The sequence below is a fragment of the Callospermophilus lateralis genome, chromosome 19 (genome assembly GCF_048772815.1).
Source record: "Callospermophilus lateralis isolate mCalLat2 chromosome 19, mCalLat2.hap1, whole genome shotgun sequence".
Classification (NCBI taxonomy): Eukaryota; Metazoa; Chordata; class Mammalia; order Rodentia; family Sciuridae; genus Callospermophilus; species Callospermophilus lateralis.
The window spans coordinates 38,829,419-38,855,079 of NC_135323.1; the positions used below are offsets into that span (position 1 = coordinate 38,829,419).

At 35.0% G+C, this 25,661-nt stretch overlaps 1 pseudogene; it reads left to right on the forward strand.

Moving 5' to 3' along the window:
* Positions 1–9,042: 9,042 nt before the first annotated feature.
* LOC143638324 (small ribosomal subunit protein eS6 pseudogene) lies at positions 9,043–9,776 on the forward strand (annotated as a pseudogene).
* Positions 9,777–25,661: the final 15,885 nt, after the last annotated feature.

The window sequence follows — 25,661 nt, forward strand, 5'->3', positions numbered from 1 at the left end:
GAATTACAACTCCAACTTAGAATGTATGGAATGTAGTTTTTGAGTCCCCTCTTTAAATGCTGCCTATTTCTGCTGAGGGCAGAATCACACATAGCTTTTGGAACCAGAGTCCCCTGTATTTCTCTTTGCTTTCAAAGCAATACATTTTCTTTTTCCTTTTTTTAAAGAAAGAAATAAAGAAAGAGAAAGAAAGAAAGAAAGAAAGAAAGAAAGAAAGAAAGAAAGAAAGAAAGAATGAACAAACTTTGGATAAAATTTGGAAGCAGAATTCAATGACTTTTAGTTAAATTAATTTTGAAATTACAAAATAAGGTCTGTGAAGACCACGTATTTTGTTTATTCAGAGACATATTTTCAAGATGTGAGTTTGAATTTTACACCACTACTCCTGAGAAAGAAGCCTAGAGAATAATAAGAAAGAAGATGTATTTGGTTTTCAGGTGTGTGGCCCAAATCTGGGGATCCACTGGATTTTCCTTCTAAAGTACTTTATACTTATAACTTTCAGACATTACCTCTCTATCTTTCACATATGTGTTTACATATTTTAACAATTTCCTTTACTTCTCACAATAGTCAATTTTAACTCTTTAAATATATACGCACATACATATCCCCTACATTGGAAAACTTCCCTCAATTATTACACTTTTGTCAAATTCATCCCATGAATTCATGACCTGCCTGATTGAATAAGATATTGTTTTGACAAATAAACATTAGAAATTCTTGATATCATAGATTTACACTTGGGGACACTTTTGGGACATTAGATATGTTATGCTCAAATTCAGGACCCCCAAAAGACCACCAGAGACCAAGATCGATGTAAACAGCAAAGAGGTGTTTATTGTGAGCTAGCTCAGTCCTCCGTGTGCACACAGCAACAGGTGACACTGAGAGGCCCTGAGCCTAGGGTTTGCAGCAGTTTTATACATTCTTTGGAGAAGGCAAGGACCCCCACATACATCATAGGATCTCTTAGCAAATCATCACACACCGCAGGAAAATCAAATAACAACTCTAAAACATGATTAGCATATTCACTGGTGGGAACAAGTTGGGAAGGGGTGATTGGTTACTACAAGAGGGGGATTCATTTGAACTGATTGGTTTAAGCCAAGAGGGGTGTTAGTGCTGAACTACATGGTTTCCCAACATGTTATCAACCACCATAAACTACTGGGAGGGTCATCTGGCATCCCAGGTATTTCCCTGTCTCATGCTGATTGGTGGCTGCTAGGGAGTTGCTATGGGTCCCCACCTAACCTGACTGAGTCAGGGACACCTGGTGCAGCAGATCTCTCCTGTTATTTGTGGATAAACAATTAGCAGGGTGGAAATGTGCCTAGGAGTGCTCTGTGGGTATTTCCAAGGACAAAGGTCATGTCCCTTCCTTGCACAGACTTTGGTCTGAGGTAGAGCATGGTTTTTCATTCCCCCCTTTGTCTGGAAACTTGGGAACCAATCATGGTTCCCTCAGTTGGGGGCCTATTTGGTCAGGCTCTACATCTTGGTAAACAGTAATCCTCAGCGGACAGTCTTTAACTTTCCAGACTCACTCAAAATTGGCTTCTTAGATCCAACGTGACTCGATTTACCTATCTACACTGTCTATCTATTTCTGGCTTCATTCCCCCCTAATTTTAGGAACTCTTTATTGCTGTAAGGAGAAGGGGCAATGGCTTATTCTGGCTGCCTCAGAGCTGAAAAGGGCTGTCGAACATGAGGGGGCTAGACGACATGGGAGATGACGTGGGGGATGACGTGGGGGATGTGTGTTCCCTTTTAGAAGTCAGTTCTATTTGAAGTCTGGGTGGGGAAAACCAGGTTGTCATCTGGGGATGGGTGCTTCTATGAGAGAAACAAAAACCATGAGTACTGAATAAATGTTGCGGCAGCTGGAACATGTCACTGTACAGAAGTTCCCTCACTAGGCTTTAACATCCGCAGTTATCAGGACTGTAAACATAACATTTAACTCTTAGGGTTACAGATGTCCTTCCCCTTAAGATACAGTTTAATAATTTAATGTCATCTGATCTTGCAAAATCTTTTTACTAGTATGACCTCTGTGTCTAATAGAGAAACCTTTAATTCTGTTACTTAGGGCTGGATAATCATACTAGCAAACACCAAGCCTACCTGTGTAGGTTAGAAATAGCTGTAGGCTTTAAACTAAAAACTACTCTGGCAGTTCCTTTTGATAGTTATCAGGCATTTTTGCCTAAAAATCTCTTTTGTAGCCTCCAGTTTACTTATTCTTGGAAGTTACATTTAAGTATTATTATTTAAAATGCCCAGGAATAGCTGTGTTTTTGTTTTAACTGTCTTTGCTAAGTGTTTAAGATGAAGTAGTCAAACTGACTTTTGTTTCTATCTATTGTTAACAGTCAGCTGAGTTTCCATGGGAGTCCTGTGGGAACTTTACAACAGCTTCTCAGTTCTGCTAGTGCCATTTGTGCTAGGATGGGTCCAGGCCTTGCTTGACCATGTGGCTTCCCTTGGAAGCATCAGGGATGTCTCCCTTCTCTGATGACCCTCCTCTTCATAGCAAATGCACTGATTGGGTTTCTGTTCGCCAGTGGTCTCATTAATCTCCCTGATCGGGAGATTATGTGGCCTAGAGTTGTAAAGCTCTTTAGAGATGTCCCCTGTTCCCTTGATTCAGACTGACTCAGAGGGCAAGAGCCAAACATTGGTTTTCTTAGCCCTTTTAATTTAATTTTAATTTTAAAATTTAATCTTAAATATCCAGCAAATAAATTTCAACAGCCTTATATTAAGAGTACTGAGCTTCAATGCCCATCTCTCTATCCTGTAGGTGATAAATTATTATCTTAAATCAACCCAGGTTGTGTGTTCTTAAATAAGTACCACTGCAAAACATTAACAGGCAATCTTTAGACCATTTATAAGAAAACTACAAAATAAAATTAACAAGAGTAAAAACATATTTAGTTCATGTAATAGCTACCTTGAATTTTGGCAGTTATACATTATAATCCCCTGTTTGAGATCCTAGTAATCTTGACAAAAACCAACTTTTGGACACAACTTTAAATGTACTGAAATCTGGCCTACTTCTTTTGTAGTCATTTTTACATGTTGTGAGATGGGACACAAAGCCTTATCTCAGGTAAGGCGGGGCTCTTCATAAATCTTAAGTACTGTAGTTCTGAAGCTGATCTTTGCTTTTTAAACATCATTTTATAAAGCCTACATAAATTGTTGCTCAAGTTTCACATGAATATTAGATAACACAATATAATATCACATCTAAAACATGAATTAAAGAAAGGCTGAAAGCTTTTAACCTTTTGTAGAAAAGTAGCAAAGTACTTTTGTGTTTTACAATATCAACCTTCACACAACCTCTCATTAACTTAAAAATACATTTAAATTGTATCTCAGTGTAAAAAGTAACATAGAACTTTACATATCTTATTGATAACAAGTCCAGTTATAGAACACAAATGATATAAATAAATCTCCAACATGTTTTTCTTTTAAGCCTAAAATTACCATACAACTTTAGAACACCAGCTTGATATAATGTTCTTTTAAAGCTTCTACCCTACAGACTTGTATACTTGGAAGATATGAACACATTAATAGTACCACAATTACATTGATGTTTTTATATTAATCAAATTTAGTTCTTAAAGAAATAACATATTACAATATTGCAAAATAACAGTTGTTGTTTAACCATAGTTGTATAATTTTTAATTTCTTTAAGATTACTTGCTCAAAAACCTTACATATATAATCAACTTACACAGACCTTCTTTATCACTTACTTAAACCCTCTTATTTACTTAATCACATACACTCTCTTATCCAGAAACACATTTTCCCTCTGTTAAATCCATACCTAGAACCTCTTAATTTCTCTTTTCCATTTGTTAACCTCCTTTTCTGTTCACATTTTGAAACAATCCTTGTAAATTTCTGAATTTAGGCAGATTATTTTATAGACATCAGGATTTTATAATTTTTTTTATTGCCTAGGAAACATAAGCTTAATTTTAAGACATCTTTACTTTCATCTGTTTACCCAATTTAAATTGAACCATTAAAATCACATGAATCAAAGATATTTGGATCCATTTTTTTTAATTTATGAGGCTCCTCATATATCTGCCAATTGTCATATTATTGCATGATATGTGGACATACACCCAGAGAGACATACAACACATAACACAAGGGGGCACACATAACACAATAGTAAAGGCCTTGTAGCTTTTCTCAGGTGAAAATTCCATTGCAATGTTTAAAAAAACTCCACAGTTGATCAAAAATAGAACTGATAAGAAAAACATTAACCTAGGTCTGTAGGATCAAAATCATGAGCTCAAAAAAAATATAGAATCTAAGAAAAAGCAAGAGTCCTAGAAAAAATGACTGGCCAGTAATTAGTAAATACCATACAATTTACTTTTTTTTTGGTTTAGTCTAGTTTGAGTTCAGGTAGAAAGACACATTTACTATTTTTTTCCCCTTAGGCCTCTGTTAAGGTCTGTAAACAAGTCAGATTGGCACCTGTTATTTTGCCAGAGAAATGTTAAAGTCTGTAAACAAGTCTGGATGGCGCCTGGCCAAATGCCAGAGGGAGTGGTTTGTGAAGTAACAAAATCGAGCCATTAAGTGTGGAGATTCCTTATTGGTTGACTCCTGTATCTATTTTATGCTAATTAGATAAGCTGTGTAAAATGTATAAATATCGCTCAGATCCTACAATAAACAGCTCCTATTCCTGCTGTATCAACGTACACAAGTTATTCGTCACCCCCCCGGATATTTTGCCCAGCCAGCCTGGCTGCGGCAGGCCTCAGATCAGTCTCCTACTGAGCTTGCAGGCTTTTTCTATTTGCCTTTCAACTTAAGTCCTGGCTGAGGTCTGGAAGGAGCAGGGAAAAAACTGGAATTCTGAGCAGAAGCCTCATGCTTAAGGCATTTTAACCTTAAGTCATAATTTTCAGGTTTGGATGTTGAAAATTATGATACAAGTTTAAAACAGAATTCACAAAATTTCATACCTTTATATCTTCCTACACTAGAAAAACTTGATCACACAAAACTGAAAATAGGATCTTACTTGATAATATAAAAGCTACCATCAGAAGAAATTCCTTCAGGATCATTAAGCTACTTTGTTTGTTCTGAAGTTCCTAATGTAGTATTAAGTTACATTAAATCACCTGAAAAAAATTCCAAAAGAGAACCCACATACCACCACGTATATCCAAAATTAAACTTTAAAAATTCCCCAAACTGTTGCTATTCAATGTCATTTCAATAAGCCAGACCAATGTCCCAATCCAACACTTTCCTTTCCTAAATCCTACACAATTAGGGGAACAGATACCATATCATAATTTACTATCCTTGCCCAAATTAACGCTCTGGTACACCTAGTGAAATCTTCCCAGGCTACCCAGTTAAAAAATTGATGAAAAAATAAAACTAAATGATTGGGAGTTACTTGCCAATTTGGAAGTAGAGTTATTTAATTTTCCATCTTAAGTATTTAAGTTCTCTGGCATGAATTATCTGAAATCATAAACTAAACATTAACCTAAACCCAACTTTTAATTGCAAGATTGTGCAATGCTTCAAAAACCCATTCAGACATCAGCTTGTTACAATAAAAAAATCATCTTTTAGACACACATTCAGCCAAGATCATCCCCAAGAAACAATCTATAATAACCTTTAAAACAGACCAGATAAGAGAAAAATCTCCTCAGGTTTCTAACTCCCATTATAACTCCTAAATCAGTGGCACCATAAATTTCTCCATGAGTGGACCAGATGTTCTCACATAGGGGCAACCAGAAGTGTAAAATCAAGTGTCTTAGTGTGGCAATATTACTGCATTCAGTGTCCCTTATGGAGCAATCCTTACAGTGCAGGGAAGAAGTGAAGGAGGTTTCCCGAAGCAAAAGGGGCTTCAGCAGGTGCTGGGAGTCCCTCAGTCCCTCCTTTTACTTACAGGATTAGCTCCTTTGGTTTGGTCTGATCCCAGGCACACTGGCATATCTCCTAACTTTCCAGTAGTCAGCTCTCAAAAAGTTAATCCTCTGCTTACAGTTGTGCTAGGCTTCCCCAAGAAAGAGAGTGGGGGCTCCTCTAAAGTCCCCTCTGGGGTGCCAAAATGTGTGACTGAAAAGTTCGGTTCCTGTCCTCAAAGCTAATTAATGCCAATTTAATAATGAAGACAGGGTTTTGAGAAAAAGAAAAAGTGAGGTATCAAAGTTCTTAGATCTCCAGCAGGCATTTCCCTCTGCAGTGGGTGCACTCAAGCCAACTATGGGAAGAAAAGAAAACATTGCTGCCCTAATCCCATTTAACAAAGGCGAGTAAAGCTTATCAAAGTTTTTTTAAAAACACAGCTAAGAGGGGTGTGAAAGTTGAGAACAGAAAAGCTGGCAGTTCCATTAACTTTTGGTCCCTTACAGGAGAAGCATACTAGGGACATTCTTAGGTTAAAATTTAGCTAAAGTTACCTCCACACATCTAAGGCAGATTGGAACTTGGGACTCTGCATCTGTCTAAAGTAAAACAATGCCATCACACTTAACAGAGACACAGACAAAAAGACACACAAAGACACACAAAGACACAGATTCCCTTTTCAGATTGTCAAAAAAAAAAAAAAAACGAAAGTGGGTGCTGGTCTCAAGTCAACTGGGGCCTTCTTTAAGGTCAGTTTTCCTCAGAGAAGAGGATCTAGCTCAGAAAGAAGGACATTTGTATTTAACCCTGTATATAAGGTCAAATCAATGTGTGGATTTTACACATCTATAGATTATTCATGGATGAAAATAATGTACTGACAATCAATGTAAAATTTCACTTAAATTTTCTGCTCTCTTTTCTTGAGAGAAGAGAGTTTTTACTGGAAAGAAAACCTCTAAATAAGCAATGCACAATTAAAATAATATTTGAGGCACAAGAGTAATTTAGATTTTTCTAGTATTCATGTTAAAAATTAAAAGAGGTGAAATTGATTGCAATGATAATAAGCCAATATATTCAAAATATTAACATTTTGTGATATATTACTATTGAAATACATATATTTATGTATTTCAATAGTAATATATCTTACTAATGAAATACATATATTTATATTTTTATATTTATATAGAATTACATTATATCTATATGTATATCTATATGTATATCTATATCTATATATATCTATATATATCTATATATCTATATATCTATCTATCTATCTATATCTATCTATCTATATCTATCTATCTCTATATATATCTATATCTATCTATATATATATATATATATATATATATATATATATATATATCTACATCCCCAAACTCACTGTATTTAAAGCCTCTAGTATATCTTAGCTCACAACAGCCACATTCCAGATTTGAGAGCTATGGTTCCTCTTACCTTAGGCTGGTAGTCCTGATTTCTTCATTTTTATGCTAGAGGTAAGGGATAAAGTTTCTTATAAATATTTCTCCTTAGGCCCAAAGACTAGAAGAGACACAGCCATGAGTGAGAGCAGGAACCTTCAACCAGGAAGTATCCAAAAGTAGATCAGTCTTCCCAATTGATGTTGGTAACAGTTCCACTTCCATTGCACATGTAATTCAAGAGAAAAAAAGAAGATGGGATTTCAGATGGGGGATATATAACTTCAGATCTGTCCAGAATCCCTGACTCAATTGTTTAAACACATGAAATGCAAACATCTTATTTGGCAATTTGTCCTTAGAGCTAGCAGTCAGGTTATAATATCTATTTCCTCCCATGGTCAAAGTCTCACACCTAATAAGCAGCTGGACACAGGATGAACTTGATCTCATCCCAAAGCCAAAACACCTTCACCAGAATAAAAGACAAATGCAACATTTCTTATTCTCTTCTGACTTGAAATGGATAATTATTAAAAAACCAGGAATTCTGATATATGTATACAGAATATAGTACTATATACTATATATTTTAACAGAAACAGAATATTTTCATATATCTGAATTACCTTTAGATTCTTATTCCAGGATACAGAAAATCTTAATTCAGTTTACATCAAGGGCAAACACCAGCTAGAATTTATCTCAAACCCCCTTTACAAATTAAAGGATAGACTGATATTTAAAATGTGGTCAGTTTAAAAAAGCAAATAAATGGTCCAATAAATAAATATGCCAAGAACCTGAACAGACACTTCTCAGAAGTGGAAATAAAATCAATCAACAAATATATAAAAAATGCTCATCATCTCTAGCAATCAGAGAAATGCAAATCAAAACTACTCTAATATATCATCTCACTTCAGTCAGGTTGGCAGCTATTATGAAGACAAACAACATAATATAATGGTGAGGTTATGGGGAAAAAGGTACACTCATATATTGCTGGTGGTACTGCAAATTGGTGCATCCAATTTGGAAAGCAGTATGGAGATTTCTTGGAAATCTGGGAATGGAACCACCATTTGACCCAGCTATTCCTCTTCTTGGACTATACCCAACGGACTTAAAAACAGTATGCTACAGGGACACAGCCACATCAATTTATAGCAGCACAATTCTCAATAGCTAAACTGTGGAGCCAACCTAAATGTCCTTCAGTGGATGAATGGATAAAAAAATGAGCATTTATACAAAATAGAATATTACTCGTCATTAAAAAAGAACAAAATCATGGCATTTGCAGATAAATGGATGGCATTGGAGAAGATAATGCTAAGTGAAGTCAGCCAATCCCCAAAAAACAAATGCCGACTGTTTTCTCTGATACAAGAGGAGTGACTCATAGTGGGGTAGGGAGGGAGAGCATGGGAGAATCAGATTAATTTTAGATAGGAAAGAGGGGTGAGAGGAAAAGGGGGGAGGGGGATTAGCAAGGATTGTTGAATGTGATGGTCATCATTACACAAAGTACCTGTATGAAGATTTGAATTGAGTGTCAATACACCTTATTTACAAACAGAGATATGAAAAATTGTGGTATAAAGGGGTGTATTATGAATTGTAATACAGCTGCTCCAAAATGAACCTGAATATCTCCTTTCCAGCCACTGGCTGTCAGAAACTCATTGAAGTGGATGATGAATACAAACTTCATACATTTTTTGAGAAGCATATGGCCACAGAAGTTGCTGTGGATGCTCTGGGTGAAGAATAGAAGGGTTATGTGGCCCGAATCAGTGGCGGGAACAAGAAACAACATTTCCCCATGAAGCAGGGTGTCTTGACCCATGGCTGTGTTTGCTTACTACTAAGGGGCACTCCTGTTATAGACCCAGGTGAACTGGAGAGAGAAAGTATAAATCTGTTTGAGGTTGCATTGTGGATGCCAATCTGAGCATGCTCAACTTGGTTATTGTAAAAAAAGGAGAGAAGGATAATCCTGGACTTACTGATACTACTGTACATCGTAGACTGGGACCCAAAAGAGCTAGTAGAATCCACAAATTTTTCAATCTCTCTAAGGAAGATGATGTCCACCAATATGTTGTCAGAAAACCCTTAAACAAGGAAGGTAAAAAACCCAGGACCAAAGCACCAAAGATTCAACGTCTTTTTACTCAACACAAGCACTGGTGTACTGCTCTGAAGAAACAGCATACTAAGAAGAATAAGGAAGAGACTGCAGAATATGCCAAACTTTGGGCCAAGAGAATGAAAGAAACCAAAGAATAACACCAGGAAAGGATTGCCAAGAGACACAGGCTGTCTTCTGTGAGAGCTTCTACTTCTAAGTTTGAGTCCAGTCAAAAATAAGAATTTTTATCAGTAACAAATAAGATCTGACCCTCAAAAAAAAAGAATTGTAATACAAGAAAAAGTACATATATAATGGCAGAAATTGACATGAACATACTTTATATACAGAGATATAAAAAATTGTGTTCTATATGTGTAATAAGGATTGTAATACATTCCACTGTTGTCATGTATTTAAAAAATAATAAAATCAGTTAAAAATAAAATAAAATATGGTCAGTTTAATCAGAGTTTGTCAATTATAAGACATGTTGCTCTAGAAAGAGGTAAAAGATCATCTAGTCTTATGTTTTCAAAATACGAATGTACATGGGCTATAGAAGCATGCAGAAAAAAACTTCTTTATTATGGGTTTAGAGTAAAAGAAGGTCAAAGAGGGACATATGCTTATCGACAATATCATGAATTATCACAGAATTGGAATCTGGATCTCAAACAAGAAAGATTCAAAATTTTGTATTTGGGCATGTGCATGACATGAATGCCCATGATGACAAGGTTAAAAGGTTCTGGGTGTCAGATAATTGTTAAACAGTCTCTACAAGTAATTTCAAGGTGTTTTGTCAGCTGTGTGGTCATAGTACCTACTGGTATCAATGGTCTCCATGAAGCTACTATATAACTGAGTAATCTAAAAACATACCTTCAGTAGAAATGAGATAACACAGGATACTAGGTATGAAAAAGCTTCTCAGCAGCATGCACAGAAATGAGAATTGCTTGTGGACATACCTGTATAAAATTGCTTCTAAGCTACCTGAAGTCTTGGTTGATCCTGGTATAAGGGATGTCAGTCAGGAGAAAATATTATTCCAGCACATTGTGAGGACAGTACCATGAGGACAAAATATCCAAGGTGAATTCTTTGACTTAAGAGACACAAAAGATTTCACTTCTTTTTTCTGGTACTGGGAATTGAACTCAGGGGCACTCAAACACTGAGCCACATTCTCAGCCCTATTTTGTATTTTAGAGACAGGGTCGCACTGAGTTGCTTACTGCCTCACTTTTGCTGAGTCTGGCTTTGAATTTGTGATCCTCCTGTCTCAGCCTCCTGAGATGTACTGGTTATAGTCATGCACCATAGTGCCCAGATTTCACTTTTTTATGTTAAGGGAAATCTTCAAAAACAACGATGTCAACTCCGCTTCATCATAGGAGCAAATGCTTGGAGGCTACAGGGTGAAAAAAAAGCACAACACAGGATCCAGAATATGAGTATGACCCACATGTCCAAGAGATTAGACATTTTTTAACTGCCAATACCAAGAAATTTTGGCTGCAAAAAGCAACTACAGTCAGAGATTCCTGGTGAAAATATAACTTATTCTTATGTGATGTAATCTAATTGTAGTTGCTAAAATGGTACTTGTGCATATTCTTCCATTCTAATTTTTTTTTCCTGGGAGCCTGTCTTTAGAAGGTGACTAATTTATGTTACTAGTTAAATTGTGTTTCATCAACATATTTTGATGTTCTAAATACTCAGTGCCTCAGACTCTAGCTCTATTTGAATTTATGGTTCCTAAAGACACGATTAAGTTTGATCCAGTAAATTGGAATAAAGTCTAAACAGTAACCTTTTTCTCCATATAAGAAGTGGTATTAAGAATATACAGAAGCATTGGAAAATGGCAACTATACATATAACAATCTTACTAGGTCACAAGCATTTCAATGGGATACAATTCCCACCAGAAGTGAGGATTATGGGTTAAAAAGCACAGATCCCTATTTATTCCCTATTTATTTCTAAAACAGCTTACTTCCTCCAGTGACTAATAGGGAGCCTGAATTCTAAAAAAACCCCAACCCCCCCAAACAAAACAAAACAAAACAAAACTTGCATCAGATAATTATGACAAATACAAGACCTGCAGCCTAAGCACAGCTTTTAGGATAGTTATTATCAAAAAGTGAAAAATAATTAGTACTCTAATCATATAGATATGGAAGAAAGGAACACTTTCATACTATGCTAGAATATAACTTTAGTACACCCACTCTTTAAAATAGCATGAAAACTCTTTAAAAACTAATTGTAAAACTACCATATGACACAGTAATAACAATGGTGGGTACATGTTCAAATAAGTTGGAATCAGTATGTAACTAAATTGTGCATTGTCATCTTGATTAGCAGTATTCATAGTAGGTAAGATAAACAATTGTAGCACCTTTTGGAAGAAGAATACAGCAGGATATTCATCACAACTAGAGGGCACTCATCCACTTCCCTAACATATTACACCCTAATTTAAGGATAGGTTTTCTTGAGATATTGGGATCCAGCACATGCAGGAGGACATTTGCATTTACTATTGCATATAAGTTTATTGAAGTTTATGAAATATATATGTCTGTATATTATTATTTTTTTATTATTGGTTGTTCAAAATATTACAAAGCTCTTGACATATCATATTTCATACATTAGATTCAAGTGGATTATGAACTCCCATTTTTACCCCAAATACAGATTGCAGAATCACATCGGTTACGCAACCACATTTTTACATAATACCCTATTAGTAACTGTTGTATTCTGCTACCTTTCCTATCCTCTACTATCCTCACTCCCCTCCCCTCCCCTCCCATCTTCTCTCTCTACCCCATCTACTGTAATTAATTTCCCTCCTTGTTTATTTTCCCCTTCCCCTCACAACCTCTTATATGTAATTTTGTATAACATTGAGGGTCTCCCTCTATTTCCAGGCAATTTCCCTTTTCTTTCCCTTTCCCTCCCACCTCATGTCTCTGTTTAATGTTAATCTTTTCTTCCTGCTCTTCCTCCCTGCTCTGTTCTTAGTTACTCTCATTATATCAAAGAAGACATTTGGTATTTATTTTTTAGGGATTGGCTAGCTTCAGTAAGCATAATCTGCTCTAGTGCCATCCATTTCCCTCCAAATTCCATGATCTTGTAATTTTTTAGTGCTGTGTAATACTCCATGGTGTATAAATGCCACATTTTTTTTTATCCATTCATCTATTGAAGGGCATCTGGGTTGGTTCCACAGTCTAGCAATTGTGAATTGTGCTGCTATGAACATCGATGTGGCAGTATCCCTGTAGTACGCTCTTTTAAGGTCTTCAGGGAATAGTCTGAGAAGGGCAATAGCTGGGTCAAATGGTGGTTCCATTCCCAGATTTCCCAGGAATCTCCATACTGCTTTCCAAATTGGCTGCACCAGTTTGCAGTCCCACCAGCAATGCACAAGAGTACCCTTTTCCCCACATCCTCGCCAGCACTTGTTGTTGTTTGACTTCAGAATGGCTGCCAATCTTACTGGAGTGAGATGGTATCTTAGGGTGGTTTTGATTTGCATTTCTCTGACTGCTAGAGATGGTGAGCATTTTTTCATGTACTTGTTGATTGATTGTATGTCCTCCTCTGAGAAGTGTCTGTTCAGGTCCTTGGCCCATTTGTTGATTGGGTTATTTGTTACCTTATTGTTTAATTTTTTGAGTTCTTTGTATATTCTGGATATTAGGGCTCTATCTGAAGTGTGAGGAGTAAATATTTGTTCCCATGATGTAGGCTCCCTATTTACCTCTCTTATTGTTTCTCTTGCTGAGAAAAAACTTTTCAGTTTAAGTAAGTCCCATTTGTTGATTTTTGTTATTAACTCTTGTGCTATGGGTGTCCTATTAAGGAATTTGGAGCCCGACCCCACAATATGTAGATCAGAACCAATTTTTTCTTCTATCAGATGCAAAGTCTCTGATTTGATATCTTGCTCCTTGATCTACTTTGAGTTAACTTTTGTGCATGGTGAGAGAAGGGGATTCAGTTTCATTTTGTTGCATATGGATTTCCAGTTTTCCCAGCACCATTTGTTGAAGATGCTATCCTTCCTCCATTGCATGCTTTTAGCTCCTTTATCAAATATAAGATAGTTGTAGCTTTGTGGATTAGTCTCTGTGTCCTCTATTCTATACCATTGGTCCACCCACCTGTTTTGATACCAGTACCATGCTGTTTTTGTTACTATTGCTCTGTAATATAGTTTGAAATCTGGTATCGCTATACCACCTGATTCACATTTCCTGCTTAGAATTGCTTTTGCTATTCTGGGTCTTTTATTTTTCCATATGAATTTCATGATTTCTTTCTCTATTTCTACAAGAAATGCCTTTGGGATTTTGATTGGCATTGCATTAAACCTATAGAGAGCTTTTGGTAATATCGCCATTTTGATGATGTTAGTTCTGCCTATCCATGAACAGGGTATATTTTTCCATCTTCTAAGATCTTCTTCTACTTCTCTTTTTAGGGTTCTGTAGTTTTCATTGTATAAATCTTTCACCTCTTTTGTTAGGTTGATTCCCAAGTATTTTATTTTTTTTGAGGATATTGTAAATGGAGTATTTTTCCTATGTCTGTATATTATACATGAATGGGGATAATAAAATGACACTTACTGTAAAGTTGTCAGCTCTCTGTCTTGTAAGGAGATTGATTGTGTTTGTACTGTGAAAAAAAAGAACAGAAAAGATAGCTTAAAGCAGCAGTCTCTAGTGAACATACTACTTGAAGCATGAGAGTAATTTAAAATATTCTAGAATTTAAATTAAAAAATAAAAACACAGTTGAAAGAGATTTTAATGGCACAGCACCATATATCCAAAATATTATCATTAATTGGGAAATAGAGCATTACTAATGAGGTGTAGATATTTTTCAGCAACATAAAAAACTGAGTCTCTCTTTCAATTCTCCACCATCTCTCAATTCACAGCACCCACATTCCAGATTTGAGAATTTTATCTCTACTAACCTTGGGAAGATGAAGCTTTCAAATCCCCATTTTTATGGTAGAGAACAAAGAGTATGTTAACAATATTTTCCCCCTCAAATACTAGATATATTGCCTTGAATGAGATCAGAGAACTCCAATTAGAAAGTATTCAGAAGTAGACCAGTCTTTTCTACCTAATGCTGGCCATAGCATTATTTCAATTCCAGGCTTCAGACAGAAAGAAAAAGAAGATTAAGTCCCAAGATATAGGGTACCATGTTTTCAGATCTAGCCACAGATTTGATTTTATTGTTTAAATTCATTAAAGGCAAACTTCATAATTTGCAATTTGACTTTAGACCTAATGACATGGCCATGCTATTTTTTTTTCTGTGACCAAAGCCTCATGTTTAATAAGGAGCTGAGCTGGGAATTATGCTCAATTGTTTCTCACTGAAAGACCAACAATTCTACTAGACCACATGACTCATGCAATTTTTCTTATTATTTTAAGACTTGGTTAGTGACACTTACTTAAAATAGAGCAGTTTGTGTGTGTATGTGTGTGTGTGTGTGTGTGTGTGTATATATATATATATATATATATATATATATATATATATATATATATATATAATCATATTATAACACAAAGAAAACATTCTTATATATCTTAGGGATAATGTGGCTCCCACTTCATGACCTCATGATCCAGGGATGTCCTTATACAGTTTACAACAAGGACCAAAATACCACTCAGAAGTAAACTTAAGCCTTCACTACAAATCATATTGATAGGTTGAGAGCATCAGGTTTCTACATAATTTTTTAAAGCAGATGAACAAGGGTTATGGAGGCATGGAACAGAGCATTTCTCTTTTGGGGACATAGAGTAAGCAGAGAGAAATGAGAAGCATATAATCAGTTGCATCACCTTAAATCACCAAAGAATTGAAATCTGGAATTCTGATGTGGCTGACATGTGTGACTATGGTAAAAATGTTATTACAAGATTTTTAAATAAAATTAATGTGAATGACAGATAATAATTATTTTTTTTCTTTTTTTTAAATTTTATTTTATTTTTTTATTGGTTATTCAAAACATTACAAAGATTTCAGAATCACATCGGTTACACATCCACATTTTTACATAATACCATAATAGTAACTGTAGTATTCTGCTACCTTTCCTATCCTCTACTATCCCCCCTCCCCTCCCCTCCCATCTTCTCTCTCTACCCCATCTACTGTAATTCATTTCTCTCCTTATTTTTTTCCCATTCCCCTCACAAACTCTTATATGTAATTTTGTATAACAATGAGGGTCTCCTTCCATTTCCAAGCAATTTCCCTTTTCTCTCCCTTTCCCTCCCACTTCATGACTCTGCTTAATGTTAATCTTTTCCTCCTGCTCTTCCTCCCTGCTCTGTTCTTGGTTGCTCTCATTATATCAAAGAAGACATTTGGCATTTGTTTTTTAGGGATTGGCTAGCTTCACTTAGCATAATCTGCTCTAGTGCCATCCATTTCCCTGCAAATTCCATGATTTTGTCATTTCTTAGTGCTGCGTAGTACTCCATTGTGTATAAATGCCACATTTTTTTTATCCATTCATCTATTGAGGGGCATCGGGGTTGGTTCCACAGTCTAGCTATTGTGAATTGTGCTGCTATGAACATCGATGTGGCAGTATCCCTGTAGTACGCTCTTTTGAGGACTTCAGGGAATAGTCCGAGAAGGGCAATAGCTGGGTCAAATGGTGGTTCCATTCCCAGCTTTCCCAGGAATCTCCATACTGCTTTCCATATTGGCCTCACCATTTTGCAGTCCCACCAGCAATGTATAAGAGTACCCTTTTCCCCACATCCTCGCCAGCACTTGTTATTGTTCAACTTCATAATGGCTGCCAATCTTACTGGAGTGAGATGGTATCTTAGGGTGGTTTTGATTTGCATTTCTCTGACTGCTAGAGATGGTGAGCATTTTTTCATGTACTTGTTGATTGATTGTATGTCCTCCTCTGAGAAGTGTCTGTTCAGGTCTTTGGCCCATTTGTTGATTGGGTTATTTGTTTTCTTATTGTTTAATTTTTTGAGTTCTTTGTATACTCTGGATATTAGGGCTCTATCTGAAGTGTGAGGAGTAAAAATTTGTTCCCATGATGTAGGCTCCCTATTTACCTCTCTTATTGTTTCTCTTGCTGAGAAAAAACTTTTTAGTTTAAGTAAGTCCCATTTGTTGATTCTTGTTTTTAACTCTTGTGCTATGGGTGTCCTATTAAGGAATTTGGAGCCCGACCCCACAATAGGTAGATTGGAGCCAACCTTTTCATCTATCAGACGCATAGTCTCTGATTTGATATCAAGGTCCTTGATCCATTTTTAGTTAACTTTTGTGCATGGCGAGAGGAGGGGATTCAGTTTCATTTTATTGCATATGGATTTCCAGTTTTCCCAGCACCATTTGTTGAAGATGCTATCCTTCCTCCATTGCATGCTTTTAGCCCCTTTATCGAATATAAGATAGTTGTAAGTTTGTGGATTGGTTTCTGTGTCCTCTATTCTATACCATTGGTCCACCCGCCTGTTTTGGTACCAGTACCATGCTGTTTTTGTTACTATTGCTTTGTAGTACAGTTTGAAATCTGGTATCGCTACACCTCCTGATTCACACTTCCTGCTTAGAATTGCTTTTGCTATTCTGGGTCTTTTATTTTTCCATATGAATTTCATGATTGCTTTCTCTATTTCTACAAGAAATGCCATTGGGATTTTGATTGGCATTGCATTGAACCTATAGAGAACTTTTGGTAATATTGCCATTTTGATGATGTTAGTTCTGCCTATCTATGAACAGGGTATATTTTTCCATCTTCTGAGATCTTCTTCTATTTCTCTCTTTAGGGTTCTGTAGTTTTCATTGTATAAATCTTTCACCTCTTTTGTTAGGTTGATTCCCAAGTATTTTATTTTTTTTGAGGATATTGTGAATGGGGTAGATGTCCTCATTTCCAGTTCAGAAGATTTGTCGCTGATATACAGGAATGCCTTTGATTTATGCGTGTTGATTTTATATCCAGCCACTTTGCTGAATTCATTTATTAGCTCTAGTAGTTTCTTTATAGACCCTTTTGTGTCTTCTAGGTATAGGATCATATCATCCGCAAATAGTGATAATTTAAGTTCTTCTTTTCCTATTTTTATGCCTTTAATTTCTTTCATCTGTCTAATTGCTCTGGCCAGTGTTTCGAGAACTATATTGAATAGAAGTGGTGAGAGAGGGCATCCCTGTCTTGTTCCAGATTTTAGAGGGAACGCCTTCAGTTTTTTTTCCATTTAGAATGATGCTAGCCTGAGGCTTAGCGTATATAGCTTTTATAATTTTGAGGTAAGTTCCTGTTATCCCTAGTTTTTCTAATGTTTTGAACATAAAGGGATGCTGTACTTTGTCGAATGCTTTTTCTGCGTCCACCGAGATGATCATATGGTTCTTATCTTTAAGTCTATTGATGTGGTGAATAACGTTTATTGATTTCCGTATATTGAACCAGCCTTGCATCCCAGGGATGAATCCTACTTGATCATGGTGCACAATCTTTTTGATATGTTTTTGTATACGATTTGCCAGAATTTTATTGAGGATTTTTGCATCTAAATTCATTAGGGATATTGGTCTGTAGTTTTCTTTCTTTGAGGTATCCTTCTCTGGTTTGGGAATCAGGGTGATATTGGCCTCATAGAATGAATTTGGGAGTTCTCCCTCTTTTTCTATCTCCTGAAATAGATTATGGAGTATTGGTATTAGTTCCTCTTTAAATGTTTTGTAAAACTCTGCTGTATATCCATCCGGTCCTGGGCTTTTCTTGGTTGGTAGTCTTTTGATGGCTTCTTCTATTTCCTCCCTCGATATTGATCTGTTTAGGTTGTTTATATCTTCCTGATTCAATCTGGGTAGTTCATATGTCTCAAGGAATTTATCTATGCCTTCACTATCTTCTATTTTATTAGAGTATAGGGTTTCAAAATAATTTCTAATTATCGTCTGTATTTCTGAATTGTCTGTTGTGATGTTGCCTTTTTCATCCCGTAAGCTAGTAATTTGGGTTCTCTCTCTTCTTCTCTTTGTTAGTGTGGCTAGTGGTCTATCAATCTTATTTATTTTTTCAAAGAACCAACTTTTAGTTTTGTCAATTTTTTCGATTGTTTCTTTTGTTTCGATTTCATTGATTTCTGCTCTAATTTTAATTATTTCTTGCCTTCTACTGTATTTGCTGCTGATTTGTTCTTCTTTTTCTAAGGCTTTGAGGTGTAGTATCAGGTCATTTATTTGTTGGCTTTTCCTTCTTTTAAGGAATGAACTCCATGAAATAAATTTTCCTCTTAGTACTGCTTTCATAGTGTCCCAAAGATTTCGATATGTTGTTTCTGAGTTTTCGTTTACCTCTAAGAATTTTTTAATTTCCTCTTTGATGTCTTCTGTAACCCTTTGTTCATTCAGTAGCATATTGTTTAATCTCCATGTGATGTAGGGTTTTTCCTTTCTCATTTTATTATTGATTTCCAATTTCATTCCATTATGATCAGATAAAATGCATGGTAGTATCTCAACTCCTTTGTAATTGCTAAGCTTTGCCCTGTGACATAATATATGGTCTATTTTTGAGAAGGATCCATGTGCTGCTGAGAAGAAAGTGTATCTGCTTGATGTTGGGTGGTATATTCTGTATATATCAATTAAGTCTAAGTTATTTATTGTATTATTGAGCTCTATGGTTTCTTTATTCAATTTTTGTTTGGAAGATCTGTCCATTGGTGAGAGAGGTGTATTAAAATCTCCCATGCTTATTGTGTTGTGGTCTATTAGACTCTTGAACTTGAGAAGCGTTTGTTTGATGAACGTAGCTGCACCATTGTTTGGGGCATATATATTAATGATAGTCAAGTCTTGTTGGTGTATGGTTCCCTTGAGCAGTATGTATTGTCCTTGTTTATCCCTTTTGATTAACTTTGGCTTGAAGTCTATTTTATTTGATACAAGTATGGACACCCCTGCTTGCTTCCGGGGTCCGTATGAGTGATATGATTTTTCCCAACCTTTCACCTTTAGTCTGTGTATGTCTTTTCCTATCAGATGAGTCTCCTGTAGGCAGCATATTGTTGGATCTTTTTTTTTAATCCATTCTACTAGCCTATGTCTTTTGATTGGTGCATTTAAGCCATTAACATTTAGAGTTACTATTGAGATATGGTTTGTATTTCCAGCCATATTTGGTTATGTATGATACTTAACATGATTAGTTTTTCCTCTATGCTTAGTTTTTCCTTTATTGTACTACCTCCCGTTGTTGGTTTTCATTGTTATTTTTCATTTCCTCTTCCTGTAATGTTTTGCCAAGGATGTTTTGAAGAGCTGGTTTTCTAGCTGCAAATTCTTTTAACTTTTGCTTATCGTGGAAGATTTTTATTTCATCTTCAATCCTGAAGCTTAATTTCGCTGGATACATGATTCTTGGTTGGAACCCTTTTTCTTTCAGCGTTTGAAATATGTTGTTCCAGGATCTTCTAGCTTTCAGAGTCTGTGTTGAAAGATCAGCAGTTATCCTGATTGGTTTACCCTTAAATGTAATCTGCTTCCTCTCTCTTGTGGCTTTTAAGATTCTCTCCTTATTCTGTATGTTGGGCATCTTCATTATTATATGTCTTGGTGTGGATCTCTTATGATTTTGTATATTCGGTGTTCTGTAGGCTTCTAGTATTTGGATTTCTTTTTCATTCTTTAAGTCTGGGAAGTTTTCTAGTATTATTTCATTGAATAGATTACTCATTCCCTTGGTTTGGACCTCTGTACCCTCTTGTATCCCAATAACTCTTAGGTTTGGTTTCTTGATGTTATCCCATAATTCTTGGATGTTCTGCTCATGATTTCTTAACATTCTCGCTGAGCTGTCTATGTTCTTTTCAAGTTGAAAAACTTTGTCTTCGTTGTCTGAAGTTCTATCTTCCAAGTGTTCTACTCTGCTGGTAATACTCTCATTTGAGTTTTTAATTTGGTTTATTGTTTCCTGCATTTCCAGGATTTCTGTTTGTTTGTTTTTTATATCCTCTATCTCCCTATAGAGTTGATCTTTTGCTTCTTGGATTTGTTTATGTAATTCATTGTCAAAGTGATTTTTCATTGTCTGAATTTGATGAATAATGTCTTCCTTGAGACTCCAGATCATCTGAAGCATGTATATCCTGAACTCTTTGTCTGACATTCCATCAGCTGCAGATATTACCTCATCTAATGTTGAATTGACCTGTATTGTTTGTGGTCCTTTCTTTCCTTGTCTTTTCATACTGCTCATGATTCTTTCTAGCTTTGTGAAACTGTTGAGCTAATGTTTTTCCCCTTATATATTTGTATTGTTCTTGAATAGCTCCAATATCCCTCTTTTTCGGAGAAAGACAATGTTAACAGATCCCAATATCAACAGTACATTATCTAAGGACAAGTTTTCATTATTAATACATTTATAGTTAGATTCTAAGACTATAGATATTGGATTTAATTATTACTTAAGAATATATTCCTTAGTTTCATAAAAGGCGTACCATATCTGGTGGCATATAGAAAACTTAATTTCAGACGAAGGATGTTATACTTAAAGAGAAAGGAGTGAGGGAATGAGGTTAAACTAACTTAGCACCTTTGGAGAACTCTAACCACTCGACTGGTAATTTATGGAAGAATGTATAGACTCAACCTCCTATTTAGATAGTTACCCTATGTATAGATAGCAAAAGTTAGGAGATTGAAAGTGGTATAGAGAGAATATGAATTAAAAAAAAAGAAAAGAAAAGAAATAACAAGGAAGAAAAGAGAAATAAGAGAAGGGAAAGGGAAGTAAGATAGAAATACAGAAAAAAAATGGGGGGGAGGTGGGGTATATGCAATTCCTCTATAATAATTAAACAATTAATATCTATACTGTGTCTTTCAGATGTTTTATCAGATATAGAGCCACATCACATACTTCGATTAATAGTAACCATGAAATATATTATCCAATTTTGTCCTCTAAAATCATTCCCTTTGTAGATGAGAAAAAACAGGTTCTGGATGTCAAATGGCCACTCAACATCATACTAAAAACTAACAAAAAATTATCTAAATTTTCATATAAACTCCTGAAGTCAAGTTTACTTTTGATATGGGAAATGAAAATCTGACATAATATTATTTCCCATCATTATTAAGAAAATTCCTAGAGAAGACATCACAGAAAGACCCTATGATTCAAGTAACACAACTTTTTTCCATCCTTTTTGTTAAAGGAAGCATTCTACAATAGCTATGTCAACCCAGATTCCTCAGAGGGGTAAATACTTAGAGAATACAGTGTGTGAAAAACACATCACAGTCCTAGAACCTGAGTATAACTTAGGGAAGACAAAAATCTAAATGGCTGAAAAGAAAATTGATATATCTATTTTAGAAAGTAAGTGTTATTATGTTGCTATCTCTACAACTTATTACTCAGTGTAATAAAATTCCATCATAGATAAAATTAAACTGCACTGATGAATGAATAACATTATATTCTAGAAGGATTTTAGACAGCTACTCAGCTACTTCTCTTACAGAACAAGAACAAAAAAGCAAATCAGCTTGTTGTGTTTAGCTTCATGCTATTTTCTATAATGTTTCAGTGTCTACTAAAAACTATGGAATATCTTATGGCCCAATTTCATGCTGAGACAAGAGGGCAATTGCAATTTGAACTGTGAGAAATGAGAACAAATGGACTTGCAATATAAAAATCTCTATGGGAAATTGAGGGATATATTAATGTTCATTAGAACTCTTTTCTAGGATCATAAGGTGACTTAAATAAACAATCAGTTGTCCCTCATGTATTTGTTTAAGAGTCCATCTGCTTCTATGAAAGAGTGAGTGTGGGCATACTACAGAAATGCAACAATGGAAAGAATCTAGAGAAATTTCTCTTGTCAGTTGTTGATGGTAGCACAAAACTGCAATTCTAATGCCTCAGGATCATGGGTCAGTAGAATCATATGCTTGAGGTCAACATCAGCAAAAAAAGAGCCTAAATAAATTTGTGAGTCCCTGACTCAAAATTAATTTTTATAAAATAAATAAAGGAACTTGAGATACAACTAACAGATGTGTATATATATATCTGAGGTTTCAAACACTACAGCCAGAATATATTTATGCCCTATGAAAATTTTGGAAACTCTTCCTAGGATCAAGTAACAAATATATATATATTTGATTTGTTCATATATATACATATACATATTAAAGAGAGAATTTTGAAAACAGTTACTGGAAAGTGACATAAAAGGGAGTTTTCATAAAATTATCAGAAGGTATCTCAAAAGAATTTTTCAGTAAAAAAGGCTATGAGATAATATATTCAGAAATCCACCATGAATACACAAACAGAGCATGGTAAACAACACAGCTTTGAAGGCATTTTTTCAAAGTACATTGGAGAAAAGAGGAGGCTAAAGTAAAACCGGCATTTCCCAGAGAGTGTTTGGAGTTAGCTTTGGTCAAATGACTATCAGAACATAGAAAACATACACTTTAAAAGAAATAAGTACACTAAATAAATTCCTTAATCTAATAGCCAAAGTAGGACAGGAGCTGTAGATTTCTGATAGAGTACTTACCTAGAATAGGAAGGCTGATTTCAATCCCCAGTACCACACACACAAAAATAAGTTACAAAACAATTAAAAGGAGGCCAATGGATACCTAAGTTGGTATAAGCAGAAAATAGTTGAAGAACATTGTTGAACTTTTTTTTTAAAAAAAAGGAACTGAGAAAATAATTGAATGGATTAAAGTGCAATTAAGCAGTGGAAAACATAAATTTGAATAGTGGCCTTCATAACCTTCATGTAGAGATAAACTGAGAAAAATACATTTGAAGTTTTTTATAGAATTGTGGTTAGATCAATCAGACATTCTAAGTTGTTTTGTTGGTTTGTTTCCTTTTCTTCTTCTTCTTCTTCTTCTTCTTCTTCTTCTTCTTCTTCTTCTTCTTATTCTTATTCTTATTCTTCTTCTTCTTGTAGCAGTGATTGGACCCAGGAGCTTCCCACTGAGTTACATCTCTACCCTTTTTTTATATTTTATTTTGAGACAGGGTTTCACTAAGTTGCTTAGGATCTCACTAATTTGCAGAGGCGAGCTTCAAATGTGTGATCCTCCATTGTCAGTCTCCCAAGTTAATGGAACCATAGGCATGAACACCCATGCTCATTCAGTCATTCTGAGTTTTATCCAAGAACAAAAGATAACTTTAAAAATATTCTCTTCATCATATTAGTTTAGCAAATTCAGAAGAAAACTGAAGTGAACTGTGTTTTTGCACTAAGTAACTATTTCTACCACACAACACTAAAAGTGTTTACTTCTAGTTTGGTAATGAAAAACTTTCCTTTATTTCATATGTCCCATGAAAATGAGGTTTCAGACACTACAGCCAGAATATATTTATGGCTTATGAAAATTTTGGAAACTCTCTTCCTAGGATCAGGTAACAAATATATCTGGGTGGCCCATCAAACTTAAACATAAACCTCAATGTTTAAAAAAAGATTCTAAATATTTGATTGTGGAGCCATATATTTGTAATTTCAGTGACTTGGAATGCTGAGAGAAGAGGATTTAAAGTTTGAGGCCAGGCCTAGAAACTGAGTTAGACTCTGTGTCTCAGTCAATAAAAACATAAAGATGACTGAGGATGTAGCTCAGTGGTTAAGTGTCCCAGGGTTCAATCCCCAGTGCCAAATACAAATACACACACACACACACACACACACACACACACACACACACATATATATATATATATATATATATATATATATATATATATATATATATACATACACACACACACACAAACATATATCTCCACATACACACTGGGGAATGTAACTTAGTGATAGAAAATGTTTGTGTTCAAACTCCAGTGATGAAAAAAAATTAAACCTTACTGAATGTACAATAGAAACAAAATGCTAATATTGGATTTATTATGTAGACTTTTATTCAGCTATAATTTCACCTTAATTTTGCATAAATATTATACCCATAATCCTGAAAGACATATAGGAGGCACTGATGCTATAACATTATGAGTAGAAAGTTTTAATTAAATCAAGTTTTGGCATTTACAAATTGTGTGGGTATAATAGAAATTCACAGTAGAAATCCCTAGATACTCAGCTAAATGAATTATAGAGCTTTTAATATAAATCAAAACCATACCTTCAAGGATCAAATCTTAGTATGAAGGACTCAGTTTTTAAAAATGTGATTCTTTGAAATACCAATGTTTCTTGTTTGTAATTCTGTGAATAATAATGGCATATAATAAGCAGATTATGACCATAATAATACTATATCTCATTTATTATATCTCCTCATACATAACACCCAGTATAATAAACAGTAGTAATCTTTTTGATGAAAAAATTACTACACATTTTTGGTCATAGATATTCTTAATATGCTTTGCTCACTGCCTATTTCAAAAATAACATCTCAGTTTGACTTTACTTTAAAAACATATAGTATACCTCTTAGAGGATACATATGGGGCAGTCTAAATAGCTTTGCTGTCACAAATAAAATGAGAGATATTAACTAAGACATGTTTCACAACTCAACATACATAATTTGACTATTAAAAATGATTCAATAAATCCATCAGCCTCCTTATAGATCCAAAATATCAGTTTTAACTGAAAGACATGATGATCTCCTCAATTTCTTTTCAATTATCACTCCAAAGAACATAAACACTTGAATGCATCCCTGTCTTCTCCCAGAATTTATCTCTAAGTTTAAGGTGACTTTGCACTATCATGCTTCACATCAAATAGAAAAAAAAAAAACCTTTTGCTATTCCTTCTTTTATTTAAAACTGTAGTATTTATGAAGTTCTTTATTAATACCACACCCACCTTCATAACTTTTTTATTTTGCCCCAACCCAAAAGACATAGAGCCCTGGTGCAGTTCACATACTCTACCCTGACTCATTAACTATAGATTTTTCTGTAGTCCAGGTATCTATATATCTAAGGCCTCCTAGAGCCTAATTTCACAATCCAA